This window comes from Charadrius vociferus, unplaced genomic scaffold (genome assembly GCF_000708025.1).
Source record: "Charadrius vociferus isolate BGI_N301 unplaced genomic scaffold, ASM70802v2 scaffold298, whole genome shotgun sequence".
NCBI classification, from domain to species: domain Eukaryota; kingdom Metazoa; phylum Chordata; class Aves; order Charadriiformes; family Charadriidae; genus Charadrius; species Charadrius vociferus.
In genome coordinates this window covers 1,633,091-1,649,691 of record NW_009649936.1, presented here as the reverse complement: position 1 = coordinate 1,649,691, position 16,601 = coordinate 1,633,091, and positions in this window count along the sequence as shown.

Genomic DNA, 16,601 nt, shown 5'->3' with positions numbered 1-16,601 from the left:
ATCATTCTTGGTCATGTTCTTTCAAGTTAATGACTTCTGTTTACAGAAACATTTTTGTATCTTTCTGAATTTAACTGCAATACTTGATCACAGAAAAAGTGACTAAACAAAACAGAAAACAAGATGCCATAAAAATTATTTCATCTTATGGCATGATGGGTAATTATAGCTAAGGCTACGTAAATTATCCCTATCCTGAGTTCTTATTTTCAGACATTTATTCAAATTATTGATAACTACTGCATTTAGCAACTAAACCACTCAAATCATTTCCATTTAGAATAACTAAAATCCTAATGTTTTCCGCTATGAGAAAAACATTTTCTTTAAGCATATGCTTTGCATCATTTTTAAAACACCTATACAGCCAAAAAGTCCAGAGCCAAAAAACTTTGGAACAGGAAACGTTTTGACATTAGAACCAGGAAAAACCCTTACTGAGATCAAATTGCTCATGCTGTATTTTGTGAAAGAGGTAATGAACAGCAAAGTGTAAGAATCATGACATCAGTTCTCTTATCAAGGGAAACTCATGTCAAACTGGCAGAGATTTGAGCAAACAGACGGCTTCTTTACCTTCTACAGATGAAACCCACAAGCAAAACCTGCCCGGAAAGTGGGGGACAATGTTAAAGTCACTACAGTCGTGGCCTGTGCAACTGGTACTTGGATGAGAGTAATACATCTTCCAGAGGTTAATCTCTAAAACTGGATGATTTCATTACTGGATACTTTGGTTTTACAGCTGATTTCCACATGGAAAAATGGAAAAAAGTCCATAAAGTGACTAGAGTAAGAACCTTGGTACAACAAGCCTTTCATCAAAGAAAAACTAGGAAAATTTTTTATTAACAACGTCACAGGATGATATAGTGAACAGGCAGATTCATTTTCAGAAAGACAAAGACTAGATATGTTCACCTGGGGGCACAGGAAGATGAGAGAAAGATAAAACAAAATGGATTTACCACAGATGCCAAAAGCCCTTGATGAGAGATACAGCACATACAAAATATCAGAATAATTAGAACTGTGTAAGTGCCAAAGAGGCTTTTCAACACTGACTTGTTAGATCAGAGCAGAAAATTTGTTTCAGATGAGTTCGTGTCTGCTCTTCTTGAACATCCAAGCAATCAAACTTTGTTCCAAATGTGCTCCTGGAAAGCAAGCTTTACGGACATATGCTTAACTATTTGCACAACTTGTTTGAATACTCATCACATAAAATCTCTCACTCTCCTCAGGGATGAGATATTGCTGCAGAGACAACACTGAATTCTTCAAGTAGAGACAAAGACTGAAATTGTGCGCTGCATCGCAGGGGCAGAAAAGAAAGGCATGGGCAGGGGGAGGACTGACTCTGCTTTAAGTCTCATTAATTCACAGGCTGCCTCAGGTGTTCAAGGTTAAGCAAGTTGTGGTGACTTCCAGTACCTAAAGGGGGCCTACAGGAGAGCTGGAGAGGGACTTTTTACTAGGGCATGTAGCAATAGGATGAGGGGTAATGGCTTCAGACTGGGAGAGATGTTAGGAAGAAATTTTTCACTCTGAGGATGAGAAGTTGTGGAAGCTCCATCCCTGGAGGTGTTCAAGGCCAGGCTGGATGGGGCTTTGAGCACCGTGGTATAGGGGGTGTCTCTGACCATGGCAGGGGGGGTGGAACTAGATGGTCTTCAAGGTCCCTCTCAACCCAAACCATTCTATGATTCTATGACTTCTCTACACTGGTTATGAGCCATAAAATTCTACATGATCTCTGTATCTCTCTTATATGCGGTATATGCTTTACTAGAAGCTGCACTTCTCATTGAAAGACTGGTACCAAGGGAGGATGCTGGAAGGCAGAGAGTGCAAATCAGATGCATACCATAAACCACAATTTGAATACTGTCAAATCACAATAGATACATGAAAACTACCTTTAAAATAATCTTACAAATCTATCTAAATAATGGATTTTCTCAGGGTCTTTACACTTCATTGGTAGGTATCATATAAGAAAAGAATGCAGGATAAACACTATAATACACTATAAAATAGATAAATATTGACTGGAAATATGACAGGGTCCTCCAGCATAATGTATTTCAGATTATAAATCTGAAATCTGAAACTTTACAAACTTTTAAGTAATTCAGTTTCCAGGCATCCACAGGTTGAAAGTCTTCTATTTTGAACACATCAGCCTCATTGACAAGCCTCTCGCTCCTTTTGCTTTTCTTTAGGTGACAAAAAAGGCAATGAGAAAAATGGTAGAAGGTTGAATAAAGTCAACCCTGTTCTGCCCTTTGCCTTTTATTTTTGCCCCTTTTTCTAAAGACTAAATTAATAAATAAGTAAAAAATCAACAAGTCTCAGGAATTAAGGTGGAAACAGGTCCTCTCAGACTCATTCTCCCTTTTACTTTACTGTTAATGTTCCTTTATGTATAATTACTCTCCTTTGAAAGTCCTCACCTTTTCTGCTGCATCCTGTCTCAAATTTTCATTTTGTCATGGTGCTGTGTGTTTTACTCCTTGCCCAATAGCATTTTCTAGTTTTAAAAGACAAATTATGCTATAATTTTTTATTCATTTCATGTTGTTTCTTTGTACTACCTTTAGTTCTCTTGATTACATCTCTCATTCTTATTCCTTTAACTATATGTTTTGTATTCAAGTGTTTGCTTTCAATCTGTAACTAATATCATCTAAGGCCTATATCATGTTTATATTGATCCTTTGATTTCTAATAAAAGTAAAATTTTAAAATAAAAAAAATACATAGAGTCAAATGTATCTTCTGGCTGTTTCATTGCTGCTAGCTTTTGGAATTTGTTGTAAAATGTACCTAGAAGCCTTGGGTTAATGTCTTTCCCCCAAAGAAATTATAAATCTGAGAACATGACATTAGGTGTATTGTAAATATTGTGTGATGCTCAAATACTGTCGTAATATAGAATCATAGAATCGCTGAGGTTGTAAGGGACCTTTAAGATCATCAAGTCCAACCATCAACCCACCCTGACAAAACCACCTCTAAACCACATCCCTAAGCACCACATCTACCCTTTTTTAAACACCTCCAGGGATGGTGAATCCACCACCTCCCTGGGCAGCCTGTTCCAATGTCTAATGACCCTTTTAGGGAAAAAATGTTTCCTAATATCCAGTCTAAACCTCCCCTGACATAATTTGAACCCATTTCCTCTCGTCCTATCACTTTTCACCAGGGAGAAGAGGTCAGCCCCCACCTCTCTACAACCTCCTTTCAGGTAGTTGTAGAGGGTGATAAGGTCTCCCCTCAGCCTCCTCTTCTCCAGGCTAAACAACCCCAGTTCCCGCAGTCATTCCTCACAGGGCTTGTCCTCCAGACCCCTCACCAGCTTTGTAGCCCTTCTCTGGACATATGGTCCATACAAAAAGCCAGCAAGCAGATAGTCGATGATGATATTGTGATGATAGCCAAATAGCGCAAGATTAATTTTTTAGTATGTCTGAAAGGTTTTTTCATTACCATGGTGCCATTTTATTCTTTAACTAATAACTTCCACATGTAGTGCATTTATAGAAAACACCGTGAAAATGAAAGTTGCTGGTAAATCTTCATGAAACAAACCCCCACCAATGTAAAACCAGTATGTGTTCGTAGTCCCCACAGAAATGAATCTGCAGGATGCACATAAGCTCTGCAGAGCTGCCTCCAGCCATCGGCACCATTTTGTCGGCAACCAGACATTCGAAAGCACAAAGCGCTACTGTAGAGAATATCTGGACATTTTCCCTCCCTTCACAACAACCCAGAGTCCTGCATTAACTCCCCAGCGAGTTTTCACCTCTTTGCCTTCCCCGCTCTTGTGCTACCCTTCTGTTGTTTTCAGATTAAAAGAAGATACTTGATACTCATTTCACATCACTCTCTTGTACATACAGTCTTAATCCTAATCCCTTTCCTTTTCCAGGAAATGCTAGGAGGAAAACAGGTGGGGTGCACAGTGCCTCTTCTTCCTTTTCTTTCACCTTCCCTTCTATCCTGAAATCACATGAAAGAACTGGTACCCCTATAGTGGTATGGGAGTATCTCTTTGAACCCCTACAGACAGGCAACATTAGAATCCCACTTCTCTCAAAACTCAGCCAAATGCTTTATTCAAGGATGAAATGTTCAGATGTTACATCAGACCTTTTTTTCCCCATGTGCCCGTCTGCAGGTCTGTCAGCATAAACAGCACCATTATATTGTTTCAGCAAACTACAGTGTGCATTCTGACTCCTGAGAGCATCAGCTCCTTGCTACAGTCAAGTGATTGGAATGGATTTCACTGAAGAGAAAGACACGGCAATAGCTTCAACTTATCAAAGTGACATGGTAAGATGAGAAGTTTTCACAATTATCAGCGCTTGATTTTTCCCTATATACTTCATATGTGTATTTTATTTCCTTTTCCGTGTACCGAAGCCAACAAGAGAGGTTGACTGGAATGCTGATGAGGACAGGAGGGATGTGAAAAGGTGGGAAGAAGAAGGGAGAAAAGGAAGGGGGGGGGGAGTTGATAAGGGGAAGTAGAGGGGAAGGAAGTGAAAAGAAATGAAGAGATGTGAAAAGAAGTTACAGATATTAAAAAGAGTCAAAATTGGTGAAAAGAAAAAAATGTAAAAGAAGTAAAAGAAGATACAGAAGCTGAAACGAGAAGGTGAGACATGAAAGAAAAGAATGTAAAAAAACTGAAAGGTGCAAACATTTGAAAAGAGAAGTGAAAACAAAGACAAGACATGAAAAGAAAAAGTAGTGATAAGGAGTGAAAGAAAGAACTGCCAAAGGAAAAGTGAAAAAAGAAGAAAGAAATGAAAAAATAAAACGTTAAAGGGAGAAACAAAATTGAAAGAAGCAAAGCAAGAAAGGAGTGAGAAGTCAAAGCAGTGACAAGCAGGAAAAGAGGAAAAGGAAGAGACCAGAAAGGCAGTGAAAAGAAATCAAAGCAGCGTGTATCTTGGACAAGTATTGAAAAGGTGAGGAAAGCAGCAAAAAGGCTGAAAGAAGTGGGGAGCAGAAGGGAAGGGGAAAAGCAGGAAAGGAAAAGAAGGGGTGAAAGAAGTTGAGGAGCAGTGAAAAGAAGTCAAAGCCGTGAAAAGCAGGGGAGAGCAGGAAGAAGCACGGAAGAGAAAATCTGGGGGGAAGAGACAATACATGAGAATTGACAACATGAAGTCAAAGCAGGGAAAAAGCAGCGAAGAGCAGTGAAGAGCAGGAAAGGAAAGGGGAAACAGAAGGAAGAGGAAGAGGGAGATGGAGAAAGACTAAGAGGAAGGGGGAAGGGGAACAGGGAAAGATGACAGACAAGGAAGAGTAAAGAAGTCAGGCTGGGGTGGGGGTGGAGGGAGGGGATAAACTACTTGAAAAGCAGTGATAAGAAGCTAAAAAGGGGGAAAAGAGAGCAAGGGAAGGGAAAAGAAGGGTAGGAAAAGGAAGGGAGGAGGAGAAGACCTGAAAAGCACCAAAGCAGTGAAAAGTAGGAAAAGGCATTCAAAATAGCATAAGGGATGTAAGAAGAAAAAGCAGTCAAAGCAGGGAAAAACAGAGAAAAGAAGGGGAGGGGGAACACACGACACAAGACCTCACAAGACATGAAAAGCAAGGACAAGCAGTCAAAGCAGTGACAAGCAGGGAAAAACAGCCTAAAAAAGCCGTGAAAAGCAGGAAAAGGAAAAGCAGAGAAGGGAGGAGGGGAGAGGAACTAAAGAGAACAAGAACCACCTGAAAAGTAGCAAAGAGGAGTGTATAAAGTAAAAGCAGGAAAAAAAAATAGGCAAAGGCAGCCAAAAGCAGGGAGAAGCAGTGAAAAACAGGGAAGTGGTAAGCTGGGAAGGGAAGCAAAGAAAGGAGTGGTGGGAAGAGAAAAGATCTAAAAAGCAGAAAAAAGGTCAAAGAAGTGAAGCAAATGGAGAAGCGGGCGACAACGGGACAGGGGGAACGGCCTGAAAAGCGGTGGAAATAAGTCAAAGCAGTAACGAGTAAGAAAACGAAAGTAAAATACCCGACAAGCGGTTGGAAACAGTCAAAGCAGTGAAGAGGCTGAAAAGCGGGAGAAAAAAGAGGAGGGAAAACGGGGGAAAGGGGGGGGAAGAACCCAAACTAAAAAGCAGTGGAAAACAAGGAAAAGAAGGAAAAAAGCAGAGGGAAGACCAGAAAAGCAGCAAAAGGAAGTCAAAGCAGTGACAAACAGGGAAAAGAAGGGGAGGGGGGAGACTTGAAAAACAATGAAAAGAAATCAAAGCAGTTACTAGTGGGGGTAAAAAAGTCAAAGCAGGGAACAGCAGGGAACAGGAAGGCAAAAGCAGGTGGGCGGCAGGGTGGGAAGCAGGAAAAGCCCTGAAAAGTAGGCACGAGAAGTCAAAGCACTGAAAAGCAGTGAAAAAGTGCCAAAGCAGTGACAAGCAGCAAAAACAAGTCAAAGCAGTGACAAGCAGTGAAAGAAGGGAAAAGACGGAAAAAGACTTGAAAAGCAGACAAGTCAAAGCAGCGTAAAGCTGGGAGAAGCGGAAAAAGTGTAACAGGGAAAAAGAAATCAAAACATGAAAAAGCTAGGAAAAGAAGTCAAGCAAGCCAGCAAAATGCAGGGAAGAGAAGGAAAAAGCTGGGACAAGAGGCAAAGCAATGAAAAGCAGGGAAGGAGCAGGGAGGGGAAAAAAGACCAGAAGAGGACGGAATAGAAATCAAGGAAGTGACTAGCAGGGAAAGTAAGGGAAAAGAAGTTAAAAGATCTGAAAAGCAGTGAAAAACAAAGTAGCAAAAAGCAGTGAAAAATAGTCAGACAACTGAAAAGAAGGGAAAAACGGGGGGGGGGAATGAAGAGGCCTGAAGAGCAGGAAAAAAGTGAAAGTAGTGAAAAGCAGGAAAAAGGAGATGGGCAGGGGAGACCTGTAAAGCAGTGAAAATAATTCGAAAAAGTGACAAGTACTGAAAAGAGGGGGGGGGGGGGAAGAAGTAAAAGCAAGAAAAGCAGGGAAAGATCAAGAAGCAATAATCAAGAAGGGGAAAAAAGAAAGAAAAGACCTGAAAAATGAGTGAAAAGGAGGTCAAAGCAGTGGCAAGCAGGGGCAGCGGGGAAGGAAGGGAGAAGTATGTAAAAGACGAGAAGAGAAAAGCAAGGAAGAGACCTGAAAAGCAGACAAAAGTCCATAAACACAGAAAAGGGGGTGGGAATAAAAGCATGAAAAGAAAGAAAAAGATGAGGTTAGAAAAGCAAGGAATAGACAAGGAGGGAAATGCAGAGGAAAAAAGTCAAGCTAGTGAAAAGCAGGGAAAATGAATCTGAAACATATCTGAAAAGAAGGGAAAAGGAGGTCAAAGCACTGAAAAAAATCCAAAAGCAGGAAAAAGGGTACCAAAACAGTGAAGAGAAAAGGCTGGGGGGAGGGGGGAAGATGAGAATCCATGAAAAGCAAGGAGGTAAAGGCAGGGGACAGGTAAGAAAGCAGAAGCGGGGAAAAGATGAGAAGAGAGAAGCTGGTAGAAGACAAAGCAGTGCCGAGCAATGAAGAGACCTGAAAAGCAGAGAAAAGGCCAGAGAAGACCACAAAAGCAGTGAAAAGAAGTCAAAAGAGGGAAAAGATGGGAGAGGATGTCAAAGCAGGAATAAGTAGGGAAAACGGGGGCGGGGGGGGATAAGAGACATGAAAAGCAGTGAAAAGAAGTCAATGCGGTGAAAAGTAATGAAAATAATATAAGGGGGAGGGGGTGTGCAGAAACAAATAGGGAAAAGAACTCCAAGCAGTCAAAAGCAGGGAACAGAGAAGTGGAGGGGAAATGAAATGACCCCAAAAGCATGGAAGAGATGGGAAAAGAATGGGAAAGAAGTCAAAGCAGGGAAAAGCAGGGTGGGGATGGGAAAATGAGTGAGGGGAAGAAGAAATACACCCAATAAAGCATTTGAAACAAAGTGGAGAAGGAAGGGGGAAGAAACCTGAAAAGCACTGAAGTAAGGAAAGGAAGCAAACACCTGAAAAGCACTGAAGGGGCGGGGGGAGAAGGGGAAGACACAGAAAGCGTTAAAATGAAGGAGGGAAAGGCCTGAAAAGCATTAGAAAGACGAGAAAAGCACTGACAGTCAGGGAAGGGAAAGCAAAGGTGGGTAAGCAATACAAAGCAATGGTGAAAAAGGAAGTGAGAAGGACAGGCAGGAAAAAAACAAGCAGGAAAGCTAGGAAGTGGAAAGGCAGGGAGGGGGGGACGGGACACAACAACCTGAAAAACTGGAAAAAAGAATGGAAGAGAACAGAAATGAAAGCAAGGGGGGGAAGTCAAAGCAGGAAAAAGAAGGTAACAGAAAGCACCAAAAAAGAGAAGGGGGAAACCTGAAAGACCTGGGAGGAAGCCGAAAGAGCAACAAGCAGGGAGAGGAAGGGAAAAGCAAGGGAGGGAGGTGAAAGACCTGAAAAGTATTGAAAAGGTGATGGGGAGACCAAGGCAAACAGGGAAAGCATGGCAGGAAGAACAGGCAGGGAAACAAAAGCAGGGAAGACAAGACAGGAAAAGCTGTGAAAAGACAGGAAGAGAACAAGCAGGAAAAGGAATACAGTGAAAAGAAAAAGCAGAAAGACTGGAAAAACAACAGAGGAAAGCAGGGAAAAGCAGTGGGAACAGCGGGGGACAGAAAGAAACAGAAAAGGCAGGGAAACAAAAGAAAAGCATGGAAAAAACGTAAGGCTGAAAGATGGGAAAAGGAGAGAAGAGCCAAAGTTGAAAAGTATAGCAAAGCAGAAGAGTCAGAGTGAAAAGTAAGGAAGGGGGTGGGAGTGAGAAGCAGGGAGAAAGGACGGGAACTTCTGGGGAGAGAAAAGGCCATGCAGTGTTATTGTTCCTGAAGAGGGAAACAAACTACAGTTTCTACTGAAAAGAAAATGAAAAGGGTATCAAAATGATTTTAGCCAAAGTTACTATGTTTGACTTTTTCTTCAGACAAAAAAATGTCATTGTCCCCATGAAAGAACTCTGAATATGGTATTTCTGATTTTCAAAGCTCTGAGATTCCAGTATTTGTCTTCCCAGGTCACTGAGGTTATGTCAGGACACAAACGTTCACGCTGTCGCTTTATCAAAGTGACCTCTGCGGACACACCTGATTTCAAGGCAGTGACACAGTAATGTTTCTACTCGTAGCATGTTTTGTTTACAGAGCAAATACCCCTTCACAAACACACAGAACAGTATAAGCTCTGTGTACTGAAGTCACCAGACTTCTGTGAGAGAGGATACATAGAGAAGAGTACAATGAAGTGGGGCATTCCCAGAATAAACTTATGTACAGCATTTTTCTTGGAAGAAATACTAACCTAGTGTACAAAAAAGTGATTAAATTTACTCAGAGACAAGGCAAACATTTTGTACAGGCAGGACACCAACTCAGATGAAAAGAGAAACGCACGAGTGCTCTGGCGCACTGTAGCAAAGAGGAGGAAACCCACTGGTACTGAACTGCGCTAGCCCTGCATTGGGAAAGAAGATGAGTGAGACTGAAGATTTGAAAACTAAATTCTCTCAGCTTATTCTTGACTCCAAGGTCTCTGAATGGAGTTTCCTTCGAGTCCAAATTATGGAAGGGTTTGTTGCACTGAAAATGCAGAATAGCTCAGAACGTGCTCCATTCAGGACTAGCCTTTCTGCCTGCTTTAGGTAGAGAACCCATCCTCATCATCATCATCATCATCCTTGCAGTCTCAAAACGACTAACTCGGTCTACCAACTGTTGACATTTTATGCTGGGAAGGATTTGTGAAAGGAGTCCTGAATGAGCTACAAGTTGGCAGGAAAAATCTGAAGAGAGTGGCTTTGGAACATGGCAGCAAGTGGTACGTGAGAGACCTCTTCTACTGGTGAGGTGGAAGAGAGATCCATGACACCATGCAGAAAAAATAAATGGAAAACCACAACGCAAACATGGCAAGACAAGTGTGTCCTACAGTCAAACATACCAAATTTCAACACCCTTCAACAAATGCTTTGAATTAAAATCTTGGTATCGGTACAAATGGTACATTTAGCAATGCATACATGATTAAAAAAAAAAAAACCCAAAACAAACCAAAACAAAAAACCGCAATCCTTTGGACTCAAATTGTTTTTTCTAGAAGGAATAAAACTGCTCATCTGTTGCTTCACTGGCAAAACAATGTCTTCCCAGAAAGTTTTTATGATAGACTCTACCACGAGGCTGCAACAACGAAGAATCCAAATGGCTCATGTATTCAAGAGAACATTGCTTATATTATAAAAGCATTCGTATTGGAGACCAACATGTTTCTAGGAGACACTGTAACACTGCCTTACAGTGCACAATTCCATGAGATTTGTCCATTTGCACGCAATGACGGAAGCAAAACGCCAAAACAGTTTTGTACTTTTTGTTAACTGAACAGCTTTAAACCAAATTTGACATGTAAGATGCAGTGTTCTAGAAAATGTAATGCCCTTATAACCAACACATATGCCAAGACATCATGACAATTGTATTCCAGGATGCTGGAGTTTGCAGCAGCGGGAAGCAGCAATTCCTGTTGAAGCTGTTCCTACGGAGTACTTGGAGAATAAGAGCTGGACTGCACGACTTACCGGAGACGAGAAATGCCTCTTGCAAAGACATCCAGGAAAGAGAAACAGAAGAAAACTCCAGTGTACTACACAAGAAGTTTAACTGCATTGCCTCGCTTACCTAAAGCCACTTTACATTCTGTTGTGCCAAAAGCATGATCTACGTGCGGGTTTCTCAGTACTGGCTCTGCTGAAATTCAGACCAACTTGCCCCAGCCCAGGATGCATTTGCCCTTTAGGAATATTAGAATTTGGTTTAGAAAGCCAAATCTGGTCCATACACTCCTCCTGAAAGGATTTATGATATTCTTACAATAACGGTAGTTCTGTCTTACCAATAAGGATGTTGTTAGCCTTAATTTTCAAAACATAGTTGATGCTTTTTCTTATTTAGACTGAAAATACTGGGCCCGTTTCACTTACATGCCAGTTTTCTGTTTGAGGTTTGCAGCTTTCCACTATGACACTGTTTATCATCATTTAGCTGGGATACTTTTCACTGTTGCTCACTGTGGAAAAATTGCTTGTTGTGAAACAGAGGACGTCCTGCCTTAGGAAAGAGGACCTAGCTGGATCCACAATAAAACATCTTTTAGGCTATACAGATCCTGTGCCCTTCCTACTCCATGGCAACAATTTTTTTAAGGATGTCTTTGGTCAGTCTCATTTCCATTTTCATCCTACTAAACACACGTACAAGTTTTAATAGATAATCACTCATTTAAAAACATACACTACTTGGGGTTTTGGTTTTTTTATTCCTACAGTTGTGAAACTCCATTTATAACATTCTCTGTGGCTTACCTCTTGTAAAGTCTCACTAGGCTCTGCTTTCAGCTTATTTTAACCTACACATCTCAGCCCAATTAGTAAACTAATTAAATCCCTTCAGTTGCCTACATGCAGACAATCCACTCTATCCATTACTGCTGCTTCTGCCAGTCTGATCTCTCCAGCATACCCTCGTTTGGTCTGCTGTCAGAAATCAAATCGTCCTCAGTTTAGCCTTTCTAAATTGCAATAAAATCATCCCAACTTTTCATTTCTGCTCTCTTTTAAACTTCCAAATTTGACCCAAGTCTCGCCACTTGATAAACAGTCTGGATTCAAATCGACCTTGAAACAAAACACACAGCTACATTCTAAACATCCCTCACGTTAATTACTGGAATCCGACCTTCTGTGAAAAACATATTTTCCACTCAAAATAATTCTGTTAAGCCTCATTCAAGATGGCCATGAAGTTCTTCGTTTAGCTTCCCTCACATGCATTCCTAGAACCAGGACCACAAAAAACAGTTCTCGGTCTCACTTTCAGTTAAGGTCTGCACAATTCCACTCCAGCTAGGGGTACTTCTCTCCCCTCCCTATGCTATTATTCACATTGGTTAGACTCCCTCCCACACCGAACATGCTTTCAATTCAAACCCTTATCCTCTTCTAAATCTTCGATCCTCACTTTCCCTCTAGAATCTATGAACATTGCTTAAAGCGATTTAAATTTTCTCTCTGCCATTCAGCAGAGGAGTCTGAAGTTTAAAACTTAGAACTACCACCTTTGTCTGGCTTATGAAGTGTATCAGCTTCTCGTATCATTCAGGGCCCCAAGGACAGCCACAGTGACCATCTTCTGATTGAACTCTGTGAGGCTCTCTAGCATTTAGCATAAAACATAATAAACAACAGAAACTGCAAATCCTCTCAGGTCTAGGCAGATCATATATATTTGATAGGGCTAGTATGGAGAACTGTTGAGACAAAGACAAGGCATCTTAATCAATAAGGAAAAAACAGTTCAGCTATCATTGAGGTGGAGAAATTAATACCAATTGCAAACTTCTCAACGTGAGGTTGCTTCTGTGGAACCCCACAAATCCAGGGATATATAACAGAAAACTACTATTTGGCAAGTGACTTTCTTTGCTTGACAGATGCAAGATATTGTGCAATTCTAACGTCCACCCTTCTAAGTAAAATAGATCACTTGCCAAAGTCATGTTGGATCACATACAAACTATCCTCATGAAATCAACACTCAGCAAGAACTCCACTTCGTTGTCAGTTACTTGTGTAATCTGGACTACAAAGATACTTCCATACTGCTCAGAAGGTCGATATAATGATCTTATTGAAATATACCTGTTCTATAAATCAACACAAAATATGCACTGCTCCATGTCAGAAGGTTAGAGTTTTAGATTACTTCCTCATTAAAAAAGGATGTTTCTGATGGATTTCAACAGGAACTATCTTCAAAGGTATTTAAGATTTTTCACTCATCAAGAATAAAATAGAAGCACATTGATGGTTTAATGAAAATAACGATGGTAAAGTGATAAACAATGAAGACAAGTCACATCTATAGGTGAAACCAACCCTTCTGTAAACCAGTCCCGTTCAGACATCATTATACTTACAGGATGGAAGACTACATCCTGGAAGAGCAGCAGTTCTGAAAAGGATTTAGGAATCATGATGGATAATCATCTAAATTTACAATCTTTTAATGCAAATAACTGAGACTGAAAGATTTAAAAACGCAATCCTCGGAGGTATAAACAAACAAGCGAAGATATAAACTGAAAGGTTCAAGAATGTACCTGCACATACTACACGCACACAGCAATACTGAAATTACTACCAGATGCTGTATGCAGTTCTTATGTCCACGCTTTAGAATGGATTTCAAAACATCTGAAGTTTCAGAAGAGCCGTAAAAGCTTTACAGTTAGAGACTTAAGGAACTCCATCTATATAGGTTATTAAAGTTAACATATTTTTATGTGAATAAAGTGAAATAGTTTAAAACTAGAGTAGTTATTCGTTATTCTAATAAGCAGCTAGCTATCTGATGGCCAGCAGCTGTAACTAAACAGTCCTAAAACTGAAGGAGGACTAAGAGTATGGAAAATAATCTAGCTGAATCACTCAAGAGACACGGAAAAATCCTCACACTTGAATAATCTATATGAAAATCAGCTATCTTTTTCAAAAGTATGTTCTACCGCACCAAAAAGATACTGACTTCATGATGCAGAAATAACTAGACTGAATTCTAAGGATAATGGCATGCCAGCCAGATTATTTCATTACCATGGTCGCTTCTGGCCTTAAAATCAGCTAGTCTGTAATAGGTAGAAAGCTGCAGTGCATATAAGAACATTCAAACTAACAGATGATAATATAAAGAACTCAAACTACAAGTACAGTCCATCAGAATCAAGCAGAGCTGTGTTCATACATCAATGATTTGTATACCTTGCTGTTTCAATTAAAAACTCAAAATTATCTGTTATGCCTCCAACTTTTACTTTCATATTTTTAAGTCTGTTTCACTGTATCTGATATTTACATATTATAGTATAATTATACCTACCATACCATGGCTTGGAGTAGGTTAATTGCATAGGAAGATTTACTATGTTTACATTTTTTCTTAAATTACTCTTTTTTTAAAAAGCACAGTAAAGAGTCTGAGGACAAATTATTCAACTGTTTATCATACATAAGACTGCATGACTATAATACAAAGGGCTTGTCTTTTCATTTAACGTTACAATATACACAGCAAGTCCGGACTAGATCTTACAATCTGAACACAGGTATTTAACCTTTTCCATGCTGTTTATGTTTACAATGCACAGAAGTCCTGTAACCAAACTGTGTAGTAAAGCACACAAAACTGGACTGTAACATAACACAGTATGCAGAAGCACTGGATTTTATGATTTCTTCTTTATGTAGATATTTTTCTTTGAACTGCTTTATTTTTTGGCGCTTGCTAAGGTGTGGCAACCCGCGCACACAAAAAATACCCAGATTTCATATTACCCTTATATTCCTAGACAGCAGTAAGTACTGGATTCCTTTTTGTATTGCTAAACTCAGCATCCTGTTTCTAAGGTGACAGACTTCCAAATCCTGAAACTTCTCTGAATTACTGAGCTTAAAAAAAAAAAAACCCAACAAAAAAAAACCCACTTTCATCCACAGGGTTGACGTGTCAATACAAAGGAAATATGGATCGCTTGATTAAAAAAAAAACATGATTTGCAAAAAAATGGTAATCCCAAGTATTCGTTCCCATTTACATGGTAGTCGGCTGCTGCGCTGCCACTGTAAGTATAAAAAATTCCACCTTTTAGTCTGAAAAAATTACTTAGCCGTGTGGAATTGACCAGTATGAACTCTGAATTTTCTGCTAAATTAACTTTTAAAAGGGCTTACTGGCAGAGGTAGATCACTGCTTCTGTAATATATAATGGGCAAACAATGTTAATCTGGGATGGGCAATCAATGAATTACCCTTACTCTTTCCAATGTTTTTCATGGAGCTTTTACTTTTCTTATAAATAAATCTCTTAATGGGCCCGTAAATTTTGCAACTGCCAAGCTGACTGTGTTATATTAAGGCAGCATTACCCAAAAATTAGGCACCTGTTAAATACAGCCTGCTAACCTCAGGTCTTATGTGAGTGTTTTGCTTTACTCAGACTATTATTTTGGACCTGTTCATGCAATCAAGGTCTTGCCTTCAAGTTTACAATTATGTTAATAAGGAATACAAGAATCAACTGCTGGTTTCATAGCTTCTGGATCTAGTGTCCCTTTTACCTTCAGAAGCCTGAACACATTTATAATGTAACAGATGTTATAGTCTCGAAGTAGATGTCAATCTATTATGTTCAGTACACAGATTGCTGTAAATGTATTGGCTATGAATTCAACAACAGTTCCAGTTTTGTTTAAGCAATAGTACAGCCATAATTTTCAACTGACATTTAAAAATGGTCTAGTTACACCTTGTGTCAAAGTGCAGAACTGCTACATTATTGGTTACAGACATCTATGTGCTATAAAAACAGCTTTGGTACAATAAATTATCAAAAAAGAAAATAAATTTTTGTAAAATTCACAGCATAATTGTGAGGCAAAAAAGCAGTCACATAAAATTCTGCATTTTTAAAAATGTTCAGGATGAACAGAAGACGTCTTTGTGCAGAAGTAATGGTGGAGAAACCACGTGCCGAGAAAAAGCAAAAGAAAAAAGTAAAAAGCAGGAAGGGACACAGTTGTAGCTATTTCCATCAAACGCAAACCACTACTCCTGTGACCTTCAACCAATAAGGAAGTCAACTTTATGACACACGCAAAGTGACCTTGCAATACCTTACAATAAGTGGGTCACAAAAGTCTATTTTAAAAGAAAGGCCTCTTGAATTACCCATTCTCTGTGTTTTCAGCATTAAGGACTGTCTGCAAAAGCATGTCCAAAAGTGATTGCATCTGAAATGGTAGGCTCTTCTAACTTAAGAGTCCAAATCCATAAGGCCAAAGGTTATCCCAAAGACCACCACTTAGACCTCCCCAGGACTGGCCAGGACCGACCCGTTGATTGCTTCTCAGTGCACCTCAGTTATGAAACCAGTCATATTTCAATACTAACTGACTGCAGTCTCCAAAATATGAGACCCAGAGAATCCCATTACAATTGCTGCTTTGATCCTCAGTAGATTCAGAAAAGGAGAGTTCTGATCACCGCCACTCAGCATGCTTAATGTGCCTTACAAACTCCATTACAACCGTCCCTTTTTACAGCTGAAGAATATATATTTGTGTAATCTGAAGGTCCCTCTTTCTTACAGTACTGCATTTCTGTGCCCATGTTTGTTTGGGGAACTAAAAAAAATATATATATTACTTACTCCCCTCCCACCCAAAAACTTCAAAGGGCCTTTTTATAAATCATGTGCAATGCCTTTAAAATGAAACTAGTTTGCAGCTACAACTAACATTTGAACAATAACCCCTGTTGAATGAGACCAAAAAAAAAACCCTCCCCCAGAAAACAAACTATGACTAGGTTGTGGCAAGTTAAAATGGGGGAAGCAAAAGGTGAATACCACTAAGCTATCCATTAAGGTGGGTCCGGACATGGCTCTTAAAAAAAAAAAAAAAAAAAAAAAAAAACCCAACCAAAAAAAACCAACCCCCAAAAACCAACAAAAAAAACTTCATTGTCCCTTTGCAATCTT